Here is a 22,574-nt window from a genome sequence, read left to right on the forward strand (position 1 = left end):
ATATTCGAGTTTAGTTTAGTTTAGTTTAGTTATATTAACGTCCCGTTTGAAGCAACACTAGGGCTATTTTGGGACGGACCTCGTAATTTTGAACCGCGGTCAGACGACGAGGACGACGCCTGAGCTGGCACCCCCCTCTCCATACCACACCAGCGGGAGGACGTTTGGTCAGGACGGATTTAACGTGCAACAGACCACCTTACACGACGGTTCTTTGGTGGTATCGGGTCTCGAGCTTGAAACCCTCCAATTCCGAAGATGAGACCAGGCTCCGCGGCCTCCCCGATTATATTCAAAATTTCACACTGAAATGCTATTTTGTCCCACGATCACTTATCAAATTTTATTTATCCAATTCATTGCGCTTTTGAGTTATCACTTTCAAATTCACACGGATACACGGACCATCAAATGGTTTCCCCTTTGGTCAAAAATTTTGATTCAAAATTTGTACACTAAATTCCATACATATATAGCTTTTTGTGTTTTTAGGTTATCATTTTCGCATGCAAACGGACAAATAGACAAACTTCTTCTCGGCAGATTATGCCAGAAATTTGGGGGGGGGGCCTACAAATTCAAGCATTTTTTATTTGGTCTCATACAATGCATTTTTAAACAATCCTGTTCACAGACAGACAGAGGTGCATAATATCAAAAATTTATATTCGAATTCAGAACATAATTGGGACTGTCCACTTTAAACTGAGTGAATACGTTCATGGAGTAAAAATAATTGGAAGGGAAAATTCTTCAATCTATTTTTTTAGATTGCTCCTTTTAAAACATTTTGTGACATTAATAATTAATAAATAGTCAGTAATTATTTATTAGTGATTTAAAAAAGGAGAACAGTCAGATTCTATTTGAAATGGAGACAAATACGGAAGAAGGAGTTTAAAATCGGGATTGCACCTGCTAATTAATCTCATTTATTGCATTTAATTTATATTTTACTTGATTAAACAAAAATATTTCATTTGTCTAAAAAAGGTAAGCCGTTAATTAAAATAACGAATTTCAATAAAATTTTTGTGTTTAGATATTTTTTATTAATAATTATCATTGTATATTAACTTTCCTTACAATGCGTTTATCTTTTTATATGAGTTATTAAAAGTGCTCCTTTAAGAAAGAATGTTTCAAAACGTGATGATCCTTGCCATTTCGCTCTGATACGCCTGTCACGGTAACTTTTTAAATTCTTCTTCCGTCATCTTTTCTGACTCCTCATCAACATCCCGTTTCTACCTCACAAAAGTGCCTTGTCAACAGGTGTCGCTGCACTCAAAAAAGCAGACGATCATGAAGTCCCGCGAAAGCCAAAATGACATCCGGTTTTAATGTAGCCCGAGTTCTTTGCTGATGCCATCAATGAATTTATGTTCTTTTCTCTGATCATTTGCAGACGTGAAGAATTTTCCGCAGTGTTAATTCCGAGAATTTATTCGTTTGTGAAAGAATAATAATGAAATGCTTTGATTTGTAATAATTGTGCGCTGTACAAAAAGAAAAGAATTTGGGGTTTTTTTGGTACTGAAGAACAGGAGATCATTTACCTGAAGAACAATTGGATTTCTTCGAAATTCAAAGAAGTAAGTGTTTATATTTATTTCATGTATGAATTTTTTTTTAGAAATTAAAATTACTTTTGAAAAATATATCAAACAATTAAACATAATTTTTTTCTTCTAATTAAAAAAGCAAACAATATTTTTTGACTCAACAAGTTTGCTTTATCCGCGCATTCCTATAATTAAAGCTGAGATTTGGAAAGAGATTGTTCAAATTATTTCAGTTCATTTTGGATATGGATACAATTCATAATCGATCAATTATAGAATGTATTTATAAACAAAAATGTGTTTTTGTTGTATTTTGGATAAATAATTTCAGGGCATATTTCTGCGGGGGGGGGGGTTGCCTATCTAAATATTTTTTAAATTTTATAGCTATTTTAATTTTTAATAATTTTAAAACATTGCTTAAAGCATCAATCGGTAATTTTTATATCATTTGCATCTCATTGGCAATAATCAAATCATTATTTACTTCGGTATGAGTATTTCCGAGTAAAAATGATAAATAAAAAAGCAGACGATAAAGATATTAAATTGATTATTTTTTGCTAATTTTTTATAATTTTAAACAAAGATATGATTTTAAAAGAAATGAAAAATGTTCAAACTTTTGTTTGTTTTATTATTTTTGATACTTTGCCAGCTATATTTTAAAAACAATGGAGATTTACGTGCTTGGAATTGCGTTAATCTTTTCTTTCTAACTCTGAAACTCTGAATTTGAAATGCTAGTATCCGATAGAATGCCGAGAAAACCGTGGTACAGCAAAATAATGCAGCTATATAACATAAAAAACATGTTTTGTTACAAATTTTATATTGTCTGTTACTTTAAAGGCTTCCACACTTTTTTAATTATATCATATAAATAATAATCGCAGGAATAAAAAAAAATCGTACAGTTATGAAAGAATAATTAAGGAATTCTAGAACGTGTCGATTTTAATCAGTTTAAATTAACAATATTGTCCCTTTAATTGACTTACGTTGTAGTAAAAAATTTTGGGTGCACATTTTAAATATGATATGTATAATATATTTACACATCCTTAGAAATTTATTTTAAATAATCCATATTTTTTTAAATAAATTCTTAACAAATTTATTGCACTAAAGGTTTCATTAAAGCTTTTCAAACTTTTAAAAATTTTATATCATATAAATAATAATCATAAGAATAAAAAAGATTCGTATTGTTATGAAAGAATAATTAATGTGTTCTCGATGGTGTGTTTTTAATCAGTTGAAATGAACAGTATTTTCCTTTTAAATGAGTTAAGTTGCAGTAAAAATGTTTTGGGGGTACACATAATAAAAAGGATATGAGTAATATATTTACATGTTCTTAGAAATCTATTTTAAATAATTAATTAATTTTTATAATAAATTCTTACAAATTTATTTTAATTATTACCCATAAAACTATATAAAGGCATGCTTACAATGCCGATTAAAGCATTTGGAGTTATATATCTTCCGTAAGACACAAAGGGAACACATTGCTTCTGAGCAATAGTACCAAATAAAGGGTTCATTTTCATTTGCAGATATGAATTGCATACATTATTATAAAATATAAATAACTGAATTGGGTAATTAATAATTGATATTTCACTGTACCAAAATTAGATTTAATATTAATGAGGATTAATACATTAATTGGAGCTGTTTCACCTTCAGCAATTTCGGTATAATAGAATTTATATTCATTTCAAGCTTTAGAAAAATTCAATTTACATCTGGTCCTTTATATTTTTTAATGATAGCGTAAGCAATCTTTTTTTTTCAATCAGACTCATAAAATTTCTGCCACATGAAATATTTAACAATTGATCTCTATCTCCAACTGAAATATGAAATATTATCTAACAGTTTCATATATCCTCTCTGACCGCCAGCATAGGCACCATTTGAAGAGAAATGATATAAATGAATATATATATTTATAATAAATGCCAACATAAAATTTTAAAGGTATAGCATTGTTTCATTTATATTGAAGATTCATTTAACTAGAAAGTACAAAAATTTTATCATTAAAAATAATGAAACCCAACCGGACAAAAAGTAAATATACTACAAAATTCCAAATAAATAAATAATAAATAAAATAATAATAGTAAATAATAAATTATAAATAAAATAATAGTAATAAATAATAAATTATAAATAAAATAATAATAATGAATTCCAAATAAAAATAAAAGAAATCAATAATTTTTGCTATAGCTAATAATAATTTTGTGCTCTCGTACATGAAGCTTAAAAATTACCAACGATGGTGGTCTTCCCGAAACTTTCTCGCAGATTCTCCAATAAAGGTATTGTCCCTCTCCCCCCGTGTGACAATATGAATCTTAGTTAAGGCCATAAATGTCTTACCTGGCATTGGCGAATAAAAATTATGAATGATAGATATTTGTCTTGCGTTTAGCCTTTTTACTTTCTCGTATACGCAGTGCAAAGTATAGCAATCGCCAAAAAATTCGTACTGGAGATTTTCACGGATCTCCAAAAACCTCTCTAAAAACGGGGTGTGGGGGAGTAGGAAAAAACATTTTTGGAAAATGTCCGTCTGTCTGGCTGTGATAAAGATAGATAACTCAAAAATACTTTGATCTAGGCAGATGAAATTTAGTATACGTTTATACCAACTTTGAAAATTTCTATCAAATTTTGAGTAAAATTCGCTCACAGGAAGTCTGTCTGTCCGGCTGTTCGAATATAATTTAAAAGAAAATGAATTAGGAAATGAACAGAGCTAGATAAATGAAATTCGATACATAGAATTAATATCTATATTTTAGACATCTTCCAAATTCTGAGCCAAATACAATGAGAGGTTGATCGTCTGTCGGTCTGTACTTTCAGAAACATATAAACGCGATAACTCAAAGACGCAATGACTTAAATTTATCAAATTTGGTACGGGGTTTTGTGACTACAAACGTAGTTCTGTGACAAATTTTTATTTCAATCGGTTGGGAAAAACGTGTTTAGAACACAAATTCAATTTTCGGGTATTTTTAGCCTCATGCCAGTGATTAATCGCCAAATAACCCGCCAAGATCACTCTATAGAGTTAGTAAAAAGGCTATTTTCACGTCAAAGATTAATATTTCATAACTATTGCACGCCAGTGCCATTCAAAGCTTATCTCAAAAAACACCATTATTAAAGAGCATGCGAGAAAGTTTTAGGAAGACCACTCCAGCTTGTTACTGAATTTATGAAGCAAATATGTATTTTGGAAGCCTTTTTTATAACCGATTGAAATTAAAATTTGACGCGGAGTTATAGTAGTAGTCACAAGATCGCATCCGAATTTTAGTCCTCGCATTTACGAATTAATCCGTTTATATGTATTTGGAAGTACAGACCGACAGGTACTGACCAGCTAAAAATTGGATAAAAATCTTCAATTCAGATGTTAAACCTGTGTACCTGCCTGTTTTCTTTTTCTTTCATGGAGTTCATTTATTATCGAACAGTAAGACAGTCAGATTTCATCTGAATGAACTTTCTTCAAAATTTGATATAAAGTCTATATTCCAGATTTCAATCATATAGCTTAAAACGTTTTTGAATTATCGGGTTAACAGATAGACAAACAAACGGACACACAGGCAGACGCAATACCAAAAATCATTTGTCTATAAAACTATTATTAAAAATTTAAAATCGTTTGGAATAAATATTTTTAATTTCAAAAACAAGCTGAATGTTGCTGAACATTTGTATGGTTCTATGAGCACAAAATTATACTTTGAATACAGAATTCTAATTGAAATCCAATACTAATTCGTTCAGTCAGTTGAAATAATTAATACTTTTCCTCTAACAAAACTAAATCAAATGATATTCTGTGTTAAACGTTCAGACGCATGTCCTTGAATGAAGTGTAAGTTTACAGGCATTTTTGAGATTCAAATTTTACGGGGGGGGGTATCTTTATTCTGCTCTTATCTGAACTTTTTGGTTAGTTCTAATCTGAACTTTTATTTGATTAAATTGAATAAAAATCGCTTTGAAATTTTTAAATATTTAATCATAGGGATACTTTCGAACAATTTCAGGTTTCAAAGAATGCACAATTCGATTAAAGTACCAAAATGCAGATTGTTTTAAAAAGTAGAATTTTTACATTTATGTTTGGAAAACATTTTATCATCATACTAAATTATCAAAACATTTTATCATCTTATTATTTTATTTATATCATAATATTAAATTAAATAATATTAAAAAATAATTTTATTAGCATAAAACATAAATATTACAAATTATTTTAAGCCAATGGGATTTTTATTTTTCTTGTATTTCGCATATTTTGATGATATTTCTTTCTTTTAAATGTTGCCTGATTAAACAACTTTTCAAAATTAAACTTATAACAGTTAAAAAGTTACATGTATTCAAAAAGGAATAAATTTCTTATTTTATATAAATAGTTCTGAAGAAAAATTTTTCTGGATCGAAAGAATAGCAAAATTACAAATATTTTTAGTGTTCGTATATTTATAGGAATAACTATGCCTTTTTTTAAATAATGAATGTTTTGAATTTAATTTTGTGCCTTTTAATACTTAATAATTGATTAATAATTCTTCAATTTCAAAGAAAGAGCCGAAATACTATTTTTTTAAAAAAGAATTCTTCGGTCTGTTTTTAAGGCAACAAAAAACAAAAAACATTTGTAAATATGTTAATGGCAATACTCTTTTCATATTTATTTCTACTTTCAAGTTCAGTTCATTAGCAAACAATAAATTTTTTTTATTTAGGTCGCTGTTTAATATTTATATATATAAAGTAGAACTGATCTTTTTTTTTAGTTCAGTCATAAAATAAAGTGAATTATGAGAAAATAAGATACCCAAAACAGTCACAGAGCCATAAATTTGATTTTTATTACTTTGTTGCATATAATAATTAAACATATGCATAATCTAGATTCGTGCGACAGTGCTTTGTCGCCATTTGAATTGCTATAATGCATATGAAGTTAATGAGAAAATATCCGTCTGTTTAAATAACTGTTGACATTTTACAGACGCGACAATGCAGAAAAGTTTTATCTGAAAGATGATCTTTTCATTTTTTATACTCCTTTTAAATGAGTGAATCTTCCGTATGTTATGCAAATAATTTAATGTTCATGTTCAACTTTTTAATGTACATTGAATATTTATAAAGCTTAATATACAGAAAATAAATTTTGTGCTTATTATATATCTATATACATGTGATCTTAAAAACTTGATGTGTGGCCCTTAATGTAAAAAAATAATGTTGCAAAACGATTTTCATTTTTAAAAAATAAATCCAAGGAGTAAACAATAATCTAATATATAAAATTCTCGTGTCACAGTTTTCGTTGCCATACTCCTCCGAAACGGCTTGACCGATTTTGATGAAATTTTTTGTGCTTATCCGGTATCTATGAGAATCGGCCAACATCTATTTTTCATCCCCCTAAATGTTAGGGGTAGTCAATTATTAATTAAAAACTAACTTTCCCGCCAAAAAAATCTTCCATTTTCCCACCGCCAACTTTTCCGCCAAAAAAATCTTCAATTTTCCCCAACGCCAAATGATTTAGGCTTTAGTTCTTTTTTTCTCCCAACAGTAATGAGGCTAGGGTTAAGATTTTTCGGCGGATTATTTCAAACGATTCTGTTTATTTTCTTAATGTTTTATGCATTTAAAATTAAACATTGTTAATTAATCCATGTTTCAGATTCATTCTGAAGTACTTTTGAATTAAAATAGCACAGAATAAAGGAAATTAAAAATGTCTAATCTTCATAGCGTTACCCCAACTGGCGTAGAAAAATTCACGCATTTGCGTTACGTAAAAGGCGAAGAAAATTCACGCATGCGCACTGTGTTCTGATCGTTGGCATGGCAACCATTATCAACGGACGATTTAAATTACTTTTAGGTTAGTTGTATGCTTTTGTAAGTAAATTGTATTTATGTTATATATTTTTTGTATATGCTTATAGTTTTAAGTACATCGTTTTTTAAGTAGTTTTTTTTAACCTGTTTACAATGATTTAAATTATTTTTAGGTTAGTTGCATGCTTTTGTAATTAAATTGTATTTATGTTAGTTATATATATATTTTTTATATATGCTTATAGTTTTAAGTACGTCGTTTTTTAAGTAGTTTTTTTAACCTGTTTTCAATGATTTAAATTATTTTTAGGTTAGTTGCATGCTTTTGTAATTAAATTGTATTTATGTTAGTTATATATATATTTTTATATATGCTTATAGTTTTAAGTACATCGTTTTTTAAGTAGTTTTTTTAAACCTGTTTTCGACAGATTATTTTAAACGATTCATTTTATTTTCTGAGTGTTTGATGCATTTAAAATGAAACATTGTTAATGAATCGATCCATTCATGATGAATCTGAGAAAATTTTGTTGACAAATGCTTGAGATATTACATAAATTAAGAAAGATATTCTTTAGTGCCCATAAAGTTTAAACGCTCAGTGACTCTATTATCAGTAATCATATTATTAAAAAAATGCTTTGTTTCAGTAAAAAATATTGTTATATTAATTGCAGATTAATCCTTTACACTTTAATTTAAAGCATAAATTCTACGAGGGGTAACAGAAAATTAGAGAGATACATATCACGTTATGACTGAAGGCCTTTATAATATTATGAGTGAATTATATGACTATCAAAATTTGAAGTTTTAAAATATTTTGCTGAAGAATAAAATATTTTGCTGAAGAAGTTGGAATTGCATAAAATATTTAATTATTAAAATTTTAACGAACACTAAGATTGGCGAACCGGCTGGTCGCCAAAGGCGGCTAGTAAAAAGCATAAAATTATTTATATGCTTTGTCACTGGATTATATATTCAGATCTTAATATGATTACAGAAATATGTTATAACATGGTAAAATTTTCAAATACGTTATTAAAATAAGGAATAATAAGAGCGATCATTTGATTTAAAGAGATTGGTGATGAAAATTTGAACTTCAATCTCTTTTGCACAACATTTTCAACCATTCGAAATATCTTTAAAACATGATTTTAGAAAAAAAAAAGGGGGGGGGAGTGAAATTTTTTTGTTAATTTACCGATATAAAAATCCTTCTGCTTATGACAGAATTATCATTTGAATTATAACTTTGCAATTTCAATAAAATCTAGATACTATATTTTTAAAAAAATCGTTTGCATGATTCTTTATTTATATTTCGCTTTCCAGTGGCAGATGAGAATGGCCAGCTGTAATATTAAGTTTTTAGAAATCGTTTGCTTGAAAATTTATGATTCTCTGTATTTATATTTCGCTTTCCAGGGGCAGGTGATAATGGCCAGCTGTAATACGATGAAATCTGCATGAAATCATTTACTTCGGGAGTAGTATTTCTTAGAATTTCAATCTGATTTTCAAATATGGGAGTTAATCGAAACATTTAGCATGGTATAAATAAAATTAAATGACTGGTTAAAAACACATAATGAATGATTTGATGGTTGAGTTCGAATACCGTCATAGATTTAAAAACCCTTTTACACATAGTTTATTAATTTGAATTAAAAATATTGTTAAAATTAGGGGAAAAATCTACAAAAATGAAATCGATGTCATTAAAAAGCCAATTTTTGAATCTTGAGGTAATACAAAAATTTATTTTTGTAAGATAAACGTTTTGAAAGATATGAATATCAATTTCCGTAAGATAGCCATTGCTATTACCGATCTATTTATGACCTCGATTAAACTTTGAAGCCTATTTCTTGATTTCCTTTATATCTTATTACTCCTGATTGAATGTTTTTTCTGGTTACATGGTAAACCCTTTTCAGAAAGTTTTTTTATTATATTTTGCAACTTCATCAATTATTTAAAGGAAATAATTAATTAAATGTAACTGTAAAAACGTTCAACAAAGCAATCTGAAATTGGTATGATGGTTTATTTACATTTGACCGTTGGCATTAGACAAAAAGTAATAAGATTGATTTCTGTGTTACGTACGTTAGTGTTAGCTCTTTATAAAAGTCTTAAAAGGTTCTTTGTTAAAATCAAGACTAAGAAGCTTTTGCTTCCACCACTGCAAAATGAAAGACCAAAAAGGAGTATTTAAAGCTGTGGGGAAAATGCTCATTTGGAGCTTATAAATTAAAATACCACTTCAAAAGCGAAGAAGTTAGACACACCAGGTGCTTAAACAACTCAGAAGTGAAGTATTATTATTTTCTCGTATACACAATATAGAGAAAGTATAGTAGTCGACGAAAAATTGGAATTCGAGATTTTGAGGAATCTCCACGTTCCTGAGTTCTCACTGAATTCGTAAAACACATTTTTTGTAAATATCCGTCTGTCTGTTTGTAGCAAAGATAACTAACTCAAAAGCAATCTGAGCTACGCGGTTGAAATTTATAAAAAACAAACTTTAGACCAAACATTTTTATCAAATTTTGAATAAAATCTGTTCAGAAGAAGTCCGTCTGCGCTGCTGTTCGAATATAGGTTAACATGATAACTACAAAACAAACAGAGCTAGATAGGTAAGATTCGGTGGGTTGACTGTCTATCAATTTCTACTTTCAGAAACATGTAAATACTGTAATTAAAAAAAACAGTAACTTAAATATGTCAAATTAGGGACTAGAATTAGAATTAGTAGTCACAGAATTTGGTATTTGTGACTACAAGTGCGATTTTGAGTCAAATTAATCGATCGGGAAAAATGTATCTAAAGTACGAATTCGATTTTCGAATGCTATTAACCGCATGTCAGGGCTTAATCGCCAAAAAAATCGCCAAAGATAGTTTTAGTAAAGATGCTAAATTCACGCTAAAGGTTGACATTTGGTAACTATTGTACGACAGTGCCATGCAAGGCGTTCTCTGGCATGACAAGCTTATTAGAGAGTCTGCCAGAAAGTTTTACGGAGACCACTCCCACTTTCTTTTTCGTTTAAATGTTGCATTCAAACAATTTAAATATAAATAATTTTAAGAATGCAGATAAGATGAATTTATTTTTTGCATGTGTGTATAATAAATGCAATTTATTTTTTAGCACTCTCAGGTTTTATCCATAAAAAGTAATGAATAAATAAAAATTGCTGTTAATGGTTAGAATTTGAAGGAATGGTTTTTAATACGAGTGAGTCCCTAAACTAGAAATCTGCTCTGTTTAGAAAATGAAGTGAAGTCAATCATTGTCAAATTGCTGATGTAACTATTCCTAATGTTACAAGAAACCGGAGAGCTAAAGTTATCTGTCTATTTTGCTTTTCACTGACAGGTGTGTGACAAGTTCCAGTTGGAGAAGTTATTAAGAAGCACGTCACGATTCTTCAGCTATTAAATGGTAAATGTCATCGCACAACCCCTTTATTTGTCTATGGAACTACTTGTTGATATTTTTTTAACAAACCCTTGGCTGGCGATGATTTGTCTTCGTTACATTATTACTTATGCAAATTAATTGAGTTGATACTTGCGTTAACGTCAGCTAACAGTCAGACGAATGAAATCATAGGCTACTTAAGTAATCATTTTCACTTATGTCACCGCAGAACTATTATTTTCCAAATGTGTATTTGAACTTGAAATTTTGTTTTATTTGTTTTGTTAGACGGGTTAATAATTAGCTTTAAAGTGGTGTTAATTCGTATCTTACTGCAGGGCGTTCCCCAAAAGTCGTATTCATTGTCTGAATAACTGTTACATCAGAAGTTACGAACAAACATTAAAGTTTCACAACTCATATTAAAGAATAAGGAAGTCGAAATCGGTAAATGCAAGATACATGATTTAAACTTATTACTGTAAAAGTTTTTGCACAAATGCAGAGTTTTTTTAATTGTAAAAGAAAAATGCAAAAAATTAAAATATTTAGAGCGAAGAAATTTTATTCTTCCATACTTATCAGATCTCAATCCGGTGGATTTCTTTCTGCCGGAATGCATAAATAATAATGTTTATCGATCAATTTTATCTATAAAGCATGGATAACAAAGTATGAAAATAGTGGTTGGCATATCCTGTATTTGACGTCTTCTCGTATATTTATATAAAAAAAGAAGCATTCTTGATAATATATAATTACCTTGTTTTCTTGTTTTCCATTTTTTTCTTCTTAATCCTACAGTTATAATAATTTATTTTGCTTATTCATGAAATACTGAGTAAGAAATAAACTTAAAACTTTCTGTGACGTACAACATCGATTATTATATCATAACATAATTTTTCTTTTAATTTTGATTATTTGTATCAATAAAATTCAAGAATAAATAGTATTTTACCACATTCTTAATTTAACATTACTTAAATATAAGAGCAAACAATTGTAGTCTTACACAAGGATCGAATAATGTAAAACGGTTCCATTTCTGCTTTATTTTTTTTTCCAAAATCAAAATAGTTTTTTCAGTCATAAAGAAACATCAAACATTTCATTAATTATAAAGACATATGAAGTCTTACATTTTGGGAATAAAATTTAAGTTACCTCCCTCTCAGCACTATAACCAATAATTATTTGATCTCTGTCACTCAATTTGGGTTACTGACACTGATCCGTGAAAATATTAAGTATATTTATTTTTCAGTAAATTATAGTGGCAATAATTAAAAATAATTTTTTCAAAAATAAATTGAATTAAATAGAAAATGAATATTGCAATCAAACTGGTAATATTGATGTAATAATTCTTTTGAATTTTAAAATGGAGTAAAAATTGTCCTTGGAGAAAATAGCAGTAAAAAATTATTCAATAAAACAGTAAAAAAGTATTTAATAAAAATAAAATAAAGTAAATGAGATAAAATTATTTTTATAAATATAATTTTAATTATAGTAAAAATAATATGACTTAAAAAATACAGGGTATTCTAGAACTCCTGGACACATTACAAAATTATGTCAAAGTATAATCAGGAATGATGGCGTTTTGAACTAGACGAATGAAATCTAGTATATGAACTTCAGACCAAATGTTCTGATTTCTATGACATTTTCAAAGAAATCAGATTAATTTTGACTGCCTGGCTGTTCAAGTACCAGTGAACTTAATAATTAAAAAACGGAAAGAGCTAAATAGATAAAATCTGGTACACAGGTTTAGCATCTAAACAGTAGTTATAAAATTCTGAACCAAATATGTTAAAGGATTAACCATCTGTAGGTTTATACTTCCACATACATGTAATCGCATTAACCCCTTCTAGGGCCGTGGGAAGTATGCTTCACACCAAATTTATCACTCTTTGTATGAATTTATGTAGATTGGCATAAGTTTTGACACATTTTTTTAGAAAGACAGAAACTTAGATGCTTTAGTTCTTTATCTCACACAAAATAATGTGTCTTGATTTGATACTTAATTATTAATTAACCGAATTAATTAATTAATCAAATTAAATTTATCTAATAAGCTAAATGAATCCCTTTTCTTATTCTAATTTCAAGCCTAAAAATATTTTGACATAATATGACTAGAAAAAAATGGCCCTTTAAAGGGTTAACTCATAAATGACTCATCACAATGACTTAATTCAAGGAAATTCAGATTTAATATTAGGGCTATAATTGTTATTTCATGCCACATTTTATTATCAAGCGTCCTAAAAAATAGCGTTCAAAATACATGTTCGCTCAATAGATTCAGTAAAAATACTAGATTCATGCAAAAGATCTATATTACCTAGCTGTTATTAACCTATGGCATGCAGGGCATTGATGGATTTATCCTAGGTCCGAAATTTTAGAAATGTGGCGGTGGAATGTAGATAAAATTTTTACTGGAGAGTGGGCGAGAAGGAGTGGGGAGACTTTTCTCGCTGGTTAAAAATAGTATTCCTTCGTAGCAGTGTCAGAAAGTTGAAAGCAAAGTAATGCATTTCCGACTTTTCGAACTTCTATTTTTCGTTACTAATTCTGCCGTTCCTGTAAAAACAAACTTCAGTAACTACAAAACTACACTTCCAAGTACCATGACGCATCATTCCGATAATTTATTGGCGCTATTTTGAGACATAATCAGCGCTAACTTCTCCAAAGTTCCATATGGCTTACTAGCATTTTGCTAAAGAGTCGGTTTATATCTTAAACAAAAGAGATTGCGGCTCGTAAACAAGAGTATAATGGTTTGTTATCCCGCCAAAATCTTTCTGTTGGCGCGAATCGTGGCTTTTAAAGCCATAAAATGAAGTCCATAGACGAAGTATACTGTTATTGTTGGGAAGTAATTATTGGCAGATTTATATTCTTTGCACACATCGTTGAATTTCATTTTAGGTAAACAAGATGAGATTTCCGTTTTCAAACGCTTGCATTGTGTCTGGTAATAGAATACTTTGAATGATGGCAAAGGAATGTAGAATAAGAAAGAAAAAAAATATTTTATTTACTTTGGATTAAGTTATTTTCAGCATAAAATTAAATATAAAAGTGAAACAAAAGATTTTAGGCCTAAGAATACGATTATATTCTATACGTACGATTATATACTTATTATACGATTATATTCTATACTTATTGATACGTTTATATTCTATAAGCCATTGCCAATATAATAAAAGTATATTTCTTAAACAAATATCCACATTTATTCCTACTTTTTTTATATCCTAATGCAGAACAAATAGCTTATAAATATTTGACATCTATATTTATAAAAGAAAATATTTACGTATACATGAACGTGTCGACACTCAACAAAGCCATTAGATTTACAGTTACCAAATTCAAAACATGTTTTAGAAGGTGAGAATGCGAATTTCAAAGGAATTTTTTTTCTTCACTTTTTTGTAATTTTAACTAATTAAAAGTTATACGAAAATCTGATGTCTGCTTTCCATAATATTACAACGCAAATTTGGTTTTTGCGCATTTTGAAATTTTAAAAATCGTGTTTATAATGATATGAATTTTATTGCATTGCATTTTTTTTTTCTGAGTTCCAACATATTTCAAAAATATTTTTTCCATAATTTTTAGAAATAAAATTCATTGTTGCAATGAAACTCAAATCGGTTTTGCTGTTTTATTAAATATTTATTCTTTTATAGCTGAAAACTAAAGATAAAGGATTTTTCTAATTATCTGATCCGTTTGCACGAGGAACCAGAAAGCGAAGTTACATCACCGTAAAAGACATCTTGCAATTTGAAATGCATGGACTAGACTTGTTTTTAATGTCATTATGATATCATGAAGTTCTATTTCATTTCGCTCCATTTCTGAGAGTCATAGACATCAAGTTAAGCATAAAATATTTAATCAAGATTAAATAAAAATACGAGAATCAACCTATCACCAGAGACGGCTGCACTGAACGATTTAGAAAAAATATTTCTAGAAAAAGCAATGTATAAAAACGTCTATGTAAGATAAATTTTATTACATGTAAAATAATTCCAAGAGGCATATAAAATCATTTATGTCGTACAGTTTGAGATAATAAACAAAATATTTAAGAGAAGTGTTGACTTATTATTATTATTTTTTTTACAAAATTGTTTAAATTTATTTTACAATTCATTGATAAATGATTAGACAAAAAAGAAGTAGACTCAAGATTAAGAAAAAGAGAAAAAATATTTTGGCAGTTTTCAGTTTGGGAAAAATGTACTTAGTGGATAATTGCTTCTCCCTTTAAATCCTCCTCTGCCATCTTCCTTCACTGAAAAAAAAATTATTTACTTTTTCGGAGTATTATTTTTTCAACCACACTGAAGGGTTCTGAGGCTATAGTAAATTGTATATTTAATTTAATCTATGCATACTTGATAAATTGTTATTAAATTGAAGAAAATTTATTTCTAATTTATAAGTGTTGTGACTCATCAATGGAGGTTAGAGAGATCTAATAATCGGATGTACTGAAAAATTTTTATTCCTCACTTCTCATTAATGCATATTTGCATTGAAATTGCATGTAATGTATTCTGATTCTTAGCACACTCGTGATCATATTGTTACGAATCTATAATATTGCTTCTCTGCGCAGCTAGTAAAAAAGAAAGAAAAAAATTACAGATAAACCAAACAAAGGCTGAATAGATATTTGGTCAGTAACCTCGGCTTTGGCGACCATTTGGAGAAAAAAAAATGAAGGTTCTCGAAAACACAAGAATTATGACGATCCATCTATTAGAAAGGAAATACGCAGATTCTCTTGAAACTTCTATAACCTGTTACTGAGACTGTGAAAACGAAAAAGAGTAAAAGCGAGTCAGCCAATTAAATTTTCTCTTTGGAATGTTGAGCGCGGAGCAAATTCATCAGTTGTTTTAAATTAGAATTATTGTACAGTGCATTAATTAACGATTTGCTGTCTACTAGTGTATTACTGACTGTCTTTGCGAACGCTTCGTTATGTTTTGCTACGTGTATTTCGTAGTTTCTTTTGATAAAAAAAGAATTATTATCCATTATCGAATTTTTTGACCATCTTTCATATACACCCATCAAACGATTTCTATAACAATGTTTTCTTTTCCTTTAATGTTGAAAAGCAAACAAACTGCCGAGGTGGAAGAACGAATAACTAATTTAATTCGTTACATGCACACAGAATGTTTGTTGTGGCATTTTTAAATGAAGATACAAAAATGTATATCTTTTACAAATTTCTGTTTCTTGAAGCTATGTGTGTGGGTTTTTTTTTTAAGTTTTAGTATCCTAAATATTTCTTGTAACTTTACATGGGTTCATACTGAATAATACAAGGTGGTTGCAAAGTCTCTTTTTAATAGAAAAAATTATTGTAAAAAATGCTATAATTTTTCATTCGGTTGTTTTGATATATAGTAAAGACGTTTACACAATTTTAAATAAAATCATTTACATCATTAAATTTCTGTATGAGCACCTTTGGCGGAACCAGAGAACACATTAAACTTTTTTTTTCTTTGATGCCGTTTTATAACAACTGAATATAAAATCTCTACTTTTGCCTTGGTTATAACAACTGAATGTAAAATCTCTGCTATTGCCTTGGTTGCGTGGTCTGGTGGTAAGATCTGAGCTTCGGAACCGGAGGGTTTCAGGTTGGAGACCCGATTCCATCGAAGAACCGTCGTGTATGCGGGTCTGGTGCACGTTAAAACGCCCTGACCAAACGTCCTCCCGCTGGTATGGAAAGGGGGGTGCCAGCTCAGATGGTGTCCTCGTCATCTGACGGCGGTTCAAAATTACGAGGTCCGTCCCAAAATAGCCCTAGTGTTGCTTTAAAACGGGACGTTAATATAACTAAACTTTGTCTTGGTTGCGCTACTGGTGGACTAAAAAAATTTAAGATAATACGATTATTCCACAATAAAGATTTTAGAGTATTATATTCAATGACTCTTTTGTAATAATTTTTTATATCAGCGAAAAAGCTTTTAATAACTTGAATTATAGATGCAGAATTTTTGAAAGTTTCTTTAAATTACTTGACATAAAATTTTCTTAAATAATAAGTAAAAGTATATAAGTAATAAATAAGTAAATAAATAATAAAGTTCTTAATGAAATTTTCTTTAAATACTTATATAAAATTTTCAAAAAAAAATGGATTGAAAAAATTGTATTAAAATTTAATTACATAAAAAATGAGTTGAATTAATTTTTATTTGTCATTAATAATTTTTCCATTCTTTAATTTATTTTTAAATTTTATTTTAGCGCGAAAAAAAATCACGCAGTAGAGATAATTTAAAACTTATTTATTAGTGTTTCTGAGATTGCAATTTTTTACAACGTGACTGAGCAGAACAGAAAAAAACGACTGCGTTTTGCTATAGCGCACGCGCAGCAGAAAGAAACTAAGTATAAGGGAAAATGCAGTACCTCTAGAAGTTTTTATCTCTTCGAATAAATGCGAATTTCGGGTAAGGAAACAAATGTGGGAAACTCGGTTTCCAACCTCAATTTTTCCAAATTATTCTAAATTTTAAAAGGTAAGATTTGTTAATAATCACTATGCAAAGTTAAAATATCGCTTGCAAATATGAATAAATTAAGGTTTAAATTTAAATACAGAGAAAAACTGAAAGTGTTGCAATTCCACAGTGTCTATATACGAACCGCTTTTGTTATTAACCCTTTGCAATCGGAAAGATGATTTGATGCATAATTATTCACTAAATACATGGTTCTGTTTATTATACCAAAAATTAAATATTTGCAACTGCTTTAAATTGATCTTCTCTGAAATATGAACTTACACCATTTCAAATTCTGTAGGTATTTTTAACAATTACTATTAAATAAATAAGTAAGTAAAATGTCAAAATGATGCACCGTCTTGAATAGTGGTTGAGAGAAGGCATTCGACTGCAAAGGGTTAATAGATTTTAAAGAACATCTTTTCATTTGGTAATTTATAAATCTTTGCCTGTGCTATTACCTAAGTACTGTGTTAAATTTATCTTCGCTGTTTTCCAATTCTGACATCCAGATTTTCCTATAGTTCAATTTCTTCTACGTTTTCTAAATCCTTTAAAATCTCTTCTCAGACATTTGATACAAAGAATTAAGCCTCCTTGAAAAAAAAAGACAAGAAATGTTTTCTGTAAATATGATTTTTTCATATACGAAATATAGAGCAAATATTGTAATTAATAAAAAAAATTCGAACTCGAGATTTTGGCGAGTTTCTATCTTTCAAACCTCTGTAAAACTGAGATAAAAAAAAAAACATTTTTGGCATCATATCTATCTGTAAACAAAATAACTGAAAATGGGTAAAGGTTTAATATCTAAAATATAAATATTTATCAAAAGTTGAATCAAATCTGCCGAAGAGTTGACCATCTGTAGTATGTATCTATATTTATATGTACTTAAGTATGCATATTAATGCGAGAATTCATAACCACAATAACATAAATCAATGAAATTTGTTATGTGATCTTGTAACTACAATTGTAACTCATTGTTAAATTTTGAAACGAACGTTCAAAGTAAATATTTCATACAAAGGCATTTTATTTTTAAATATTGAACAATTCATAATTTATCGATATAGATTTTATAAATATACTGTCATTAAATTTTTAAAACATTCACTCATATATCTTTATTGCTTCAACTTTTGCTAACGGAAGGAAAGAGCAAGTCTAGATTACATCTGACCTCGCACCTACATTTTTATGCTTTCATTCTTGTACAAAGAGACTAAAAACTAATTTCGATTTCTGATTTTTGACATACCATAAATTTTCCCACACTGTAAACAAGTTTGTGTAGTACATATAAACATAGTAGAATTTTCAATAGCTTATATCAACATCATTAAAAAAGCAATTAAAAATTGCTTGGGTTCCAGAACCTGCCATTACTGCCCACATAGCATCAGATACCGATAACCGTCAAGTCCGCTAGTGCAAGACTACCGTTTCTTAAAACAAAAGTTTCGGTGTTCCGAAAAATGATAAATGGTACAAGAGAGACACTCGGATGTCATAAATGATAATGTATCGGCTATAAATTCTGTTTTAGTGGGGCCTTACCCATATTTGAGGGTCACTTGTAGATGTGACCGGAATAGTTGTACGCCCGTTTTATTACCGGTAACCTACGCTTATCAGAAATTACCAGTGGCCATATCATTGATATTTACCCAACATTGAATCGAAATATAGGAGAGGTAACTGAAGTTTAAAAAAGTTATCTATTATTGTGCCTGAAATGTAACAGAAATGGTTCATCCAAAACACAAACGACCAAATTGTCGTTTTACAAATTCTTTCAGAAGTTTTTACGATTCTTATCAAAATGTAGCAGCCATCGGTATTTCATTCTTATTATCGTTTGCAAATAAATGAATTTTTATTGATAAAAAATGTGTTTTAGTTTTTCTTTTAATAATGATAATTTGAATAAGTAGCACGCCTTTAAATGTTCTTTTCTTCAATTAAACTTTAGTTGCAAAAAATGTTCAAAATAAAGTAGAAGATGCTTACTAGGGGCAAATAATATATTAATATGAAAATCATTTTCTTAGATTCTCTGTGTCTTATCATTATTGAATTTTTATGAGCTGTCTAAACGGAATCAGTGCATATTCAAGTGGTACAAATCAAGAGAGCCTTGGCTATATTAAATTAGAATTCACTGTTGCACTTATATAGAAGGAAACGGATGTGACGTCACGACGTCGATCGCCTTACCGATTTTAATTTAGAATCCACTATTGCAGTTACATAGAAGGAAACGGATGTGGCATCACGACGTAAAACAAGATCCTATTACTTGACTTCAAAATAATGAGTTTCTGATAAAAACGAATTTCACAAATATGGCTACAAATTTATTTTACTTCGTTATTTCGAACACGTCTCAATGCTTAACCAATTTTTGTCATTTGTTTGCAAGCATATTTGCATCAAATAAACCAAGTGTAATGCAATTATCTTCTCTTTTTTGAGCACTTCTCTGGTATTCTCGAAGCCGTGGCGGAGTTCCAACTAGGCATCCTAGGCAGTTGCCTAGTGTCACTGGAATAAAAGGGGCTCAAAAAACAAGTCAATCAAACATATTTTTAATCCTGTTATTACATAAATAAATTTGTAACAAAAATATAAGTTTCATGAATTATAAGATTTTGTGGCTATAATGAGTGTTGAATTATTAAAATCAATATTAAAAGGTATATTTAATTATTTAAAAAATGTTCGAATATTAATTATTCATTAGCTTTTTAAGTTATTTATCATTTGATAGATCTTGTAAAATAGTAATTATTAGTGTTTATTTAAAATTTATTATTTATTTATATTTTTTCTTAATAACTAAATGATTATATTTAGTAGAAAGGAAATCATCAACTAATAATTATGGTGAGTTTATTGCATAATCTTTAATGATGCTAAATGCTAAAACTGTGTAACAGACTTACTTTATCTAAGTAGTTGCATCATTGAATTTGTATGCATGTGCTAGTACGGGTCGACAGACGTTTCCGCACAGGAACGGCTTGTACTCCGAAGTGCTATAAAGAAAAAGGAATATGCATTTTAGATTTTTTTCCCATTAATTCCCCAATTGAGACCAAATTTGACAAATGACTAAAATTTTAGTAAGGCTACATGCAAAATTTACGGTTTATATTACATGCCAAATTTCATTTATTGGAGTCGTTTTATTTTTAAGTTATTGAATTTACATACATGCGAATGTATTAAGATAGATAAACGGTCAATTCTTTGACGGATTTAATTCGAAACTTTCTAAAACTATGTATTAAATTTTGTCCATATAACTTTGTGCTTCATTGGAGTGTAGAGTTATCGGACAACCAGACAGACTTCATATAAATGAATTTTGTTCAAAATTTGATAGAAATTTATAAATTTGGTGTTAAGCATTTCACTCAATCGTTTAAATTTGTCAAATTGTCGCGATAATTTTTTTGAAGATAATAAACATCAAGAACTTTGTAATTGCTACTACCAACTTCCGCAGATGAACTCTCTCGTTGCTTTGAAACACGCTATAGAACATCACTGAGAAAGCGCGCCTTGTTGGTACCACTCGTATCCTGAGGCTCTTTACCTTTAGATTGTCGATTCTCCGCAATATCTATGAGGATTTCCTTTTTATTTTAGCCTAAATTTTTAAAAAAATATTGTTTTTTTTAATTGGACTAAATATTGTTACAAAAATTTTTCTTCTACAAATACCTCCAATAAATCGTAATGACGCAGCACATTTAATTGCTAGTTCAGCAGCTTTGTTGTTGTCTAATCCTCCAGTCTCTCTACGTGTCGGCGACTCCGACTCCTCTCACACACAACTTCTTACGATACACACGACTTCTGCAGCTTCAGAGTGCCTGTATTTTATAGTTCCGGAAGGCGAGGCCAGAATCTTCCAGAACAATCAGGGCGTACCTGTGTGTATCTCAGGTCTTAGTGGATGGATCGTGAAAGTTCTCGAACTTTCCAGTATTATCCATTTAGTCGCTGACACTATTCGTGCCGGGTAGCAAAATTACAGATTTGTAATAATATACTTTCTCGAAAGTTCTATATAAATCATATCCACTTACAACTTAACATCGATGTAGACTTTGTACAAGATTTGAAAATTTAATAAGGGCAACAATGTAATTACATTTGATACAACACAAGTGCTAATTATGAAAGTCTATAGTCCTTCGATGTACCCATCAGTGTACTGTACAGCTTGATTTCTGTTTAAGTGGAATATATGAATTAGTACAAGCTGTACTGATGCTTCTGATAGAACGATCTATTGATTTAAGAATCTTTGAGCAACGATTGCCCCAAAATGATTCCTTATTCTCTAAATTGAATCTTATTCAGATAATCTTTAATTTAAGTAGAACGAATTCCAACCCCAACAAGAAAAATCTCTGTCTCGAATTGGCATCAAATTGCTCCAGAGATCCATCCGAAGTAGCTGCAAAAGCGGTACTGGTTCAGATATCAGCTAATTCCACTCGCTGGGAACAAGTTGCATAGAATTCTGATGGCTGTATTGAAAGACTATAGACATTATTAGTTAGTACGTGTACTGTATGAAATGTAATTATATTCTTCTTCACTGGCGTAACAGCCTCGGATGGGCCCTGTCCTTCCTTAAAATTCCAAACCATGCCGTCCTCTTTTTGGCTAAGATTTTTTTCCAATTTATCACCTTCGTTTTCCATAAGATGCCAAGGTATTTCCATCTTCGGAATTTGTAACAATAAGCTTTTTTGTTGGGTGGAGCTGTTAGCTCCATGCCCGACCAACGACCTGGAGGACTTATATAATTCCTATGAGCAGGGTATCCAGCTATATCAATTTACCCATTGGTACCCCCTTACCGGGGAACATCTCAGAAACGAAGATGAGAAATTTCTGGCCTAATAATGCCTGTGAGCAGGGTATCTAGCTATATCAATTTACCCATTGATACCCTCTCACCGGGGAGCATCTCAGAAACGAAGATGAGAAACTACTGGCCTAATAATTCCTGTGAGCAGGGTA

The 22,574-nt window shown here is 29.6% G+C and overlaps 1 protein-coding gene across 1 annotated transcript in view; it reads left to right on the top strand.

Moving 5' to 3' along the window:
• Nucleotides 1-1,357: 1,357 nt before the first annotated feature.
• LOC129968547 (protein Wnt-5b-like) overlaps nucleotides 1,358-22,574 on the top strand; it is a 678,623-nt gene continuing 657,406 nt past the window's right edge. The window contains exon 1 of the mRNA XM_056082546.1: nucleotides 1,358-1,595. The gene's annotated coding sequence lies outside the window, so the exon portion shown is untranslated. The remainder of the gene's footprint in view (nucleotides 1,596-22,574) is intronic.

This window comes from Argiope bruennichi, chromosome 5 (genome assembly GCF_947563725.1).
Source record: "Argiope bruennichi chromosome 5, qqArgBrue1.1, whole genome shotgun sequence".
Lineage (NCBI taxonomy): Eukaryota > Metazoa > Arthropoda > Arachnida > Araneae > Araneidae > Argiope > Argiope bruennichi.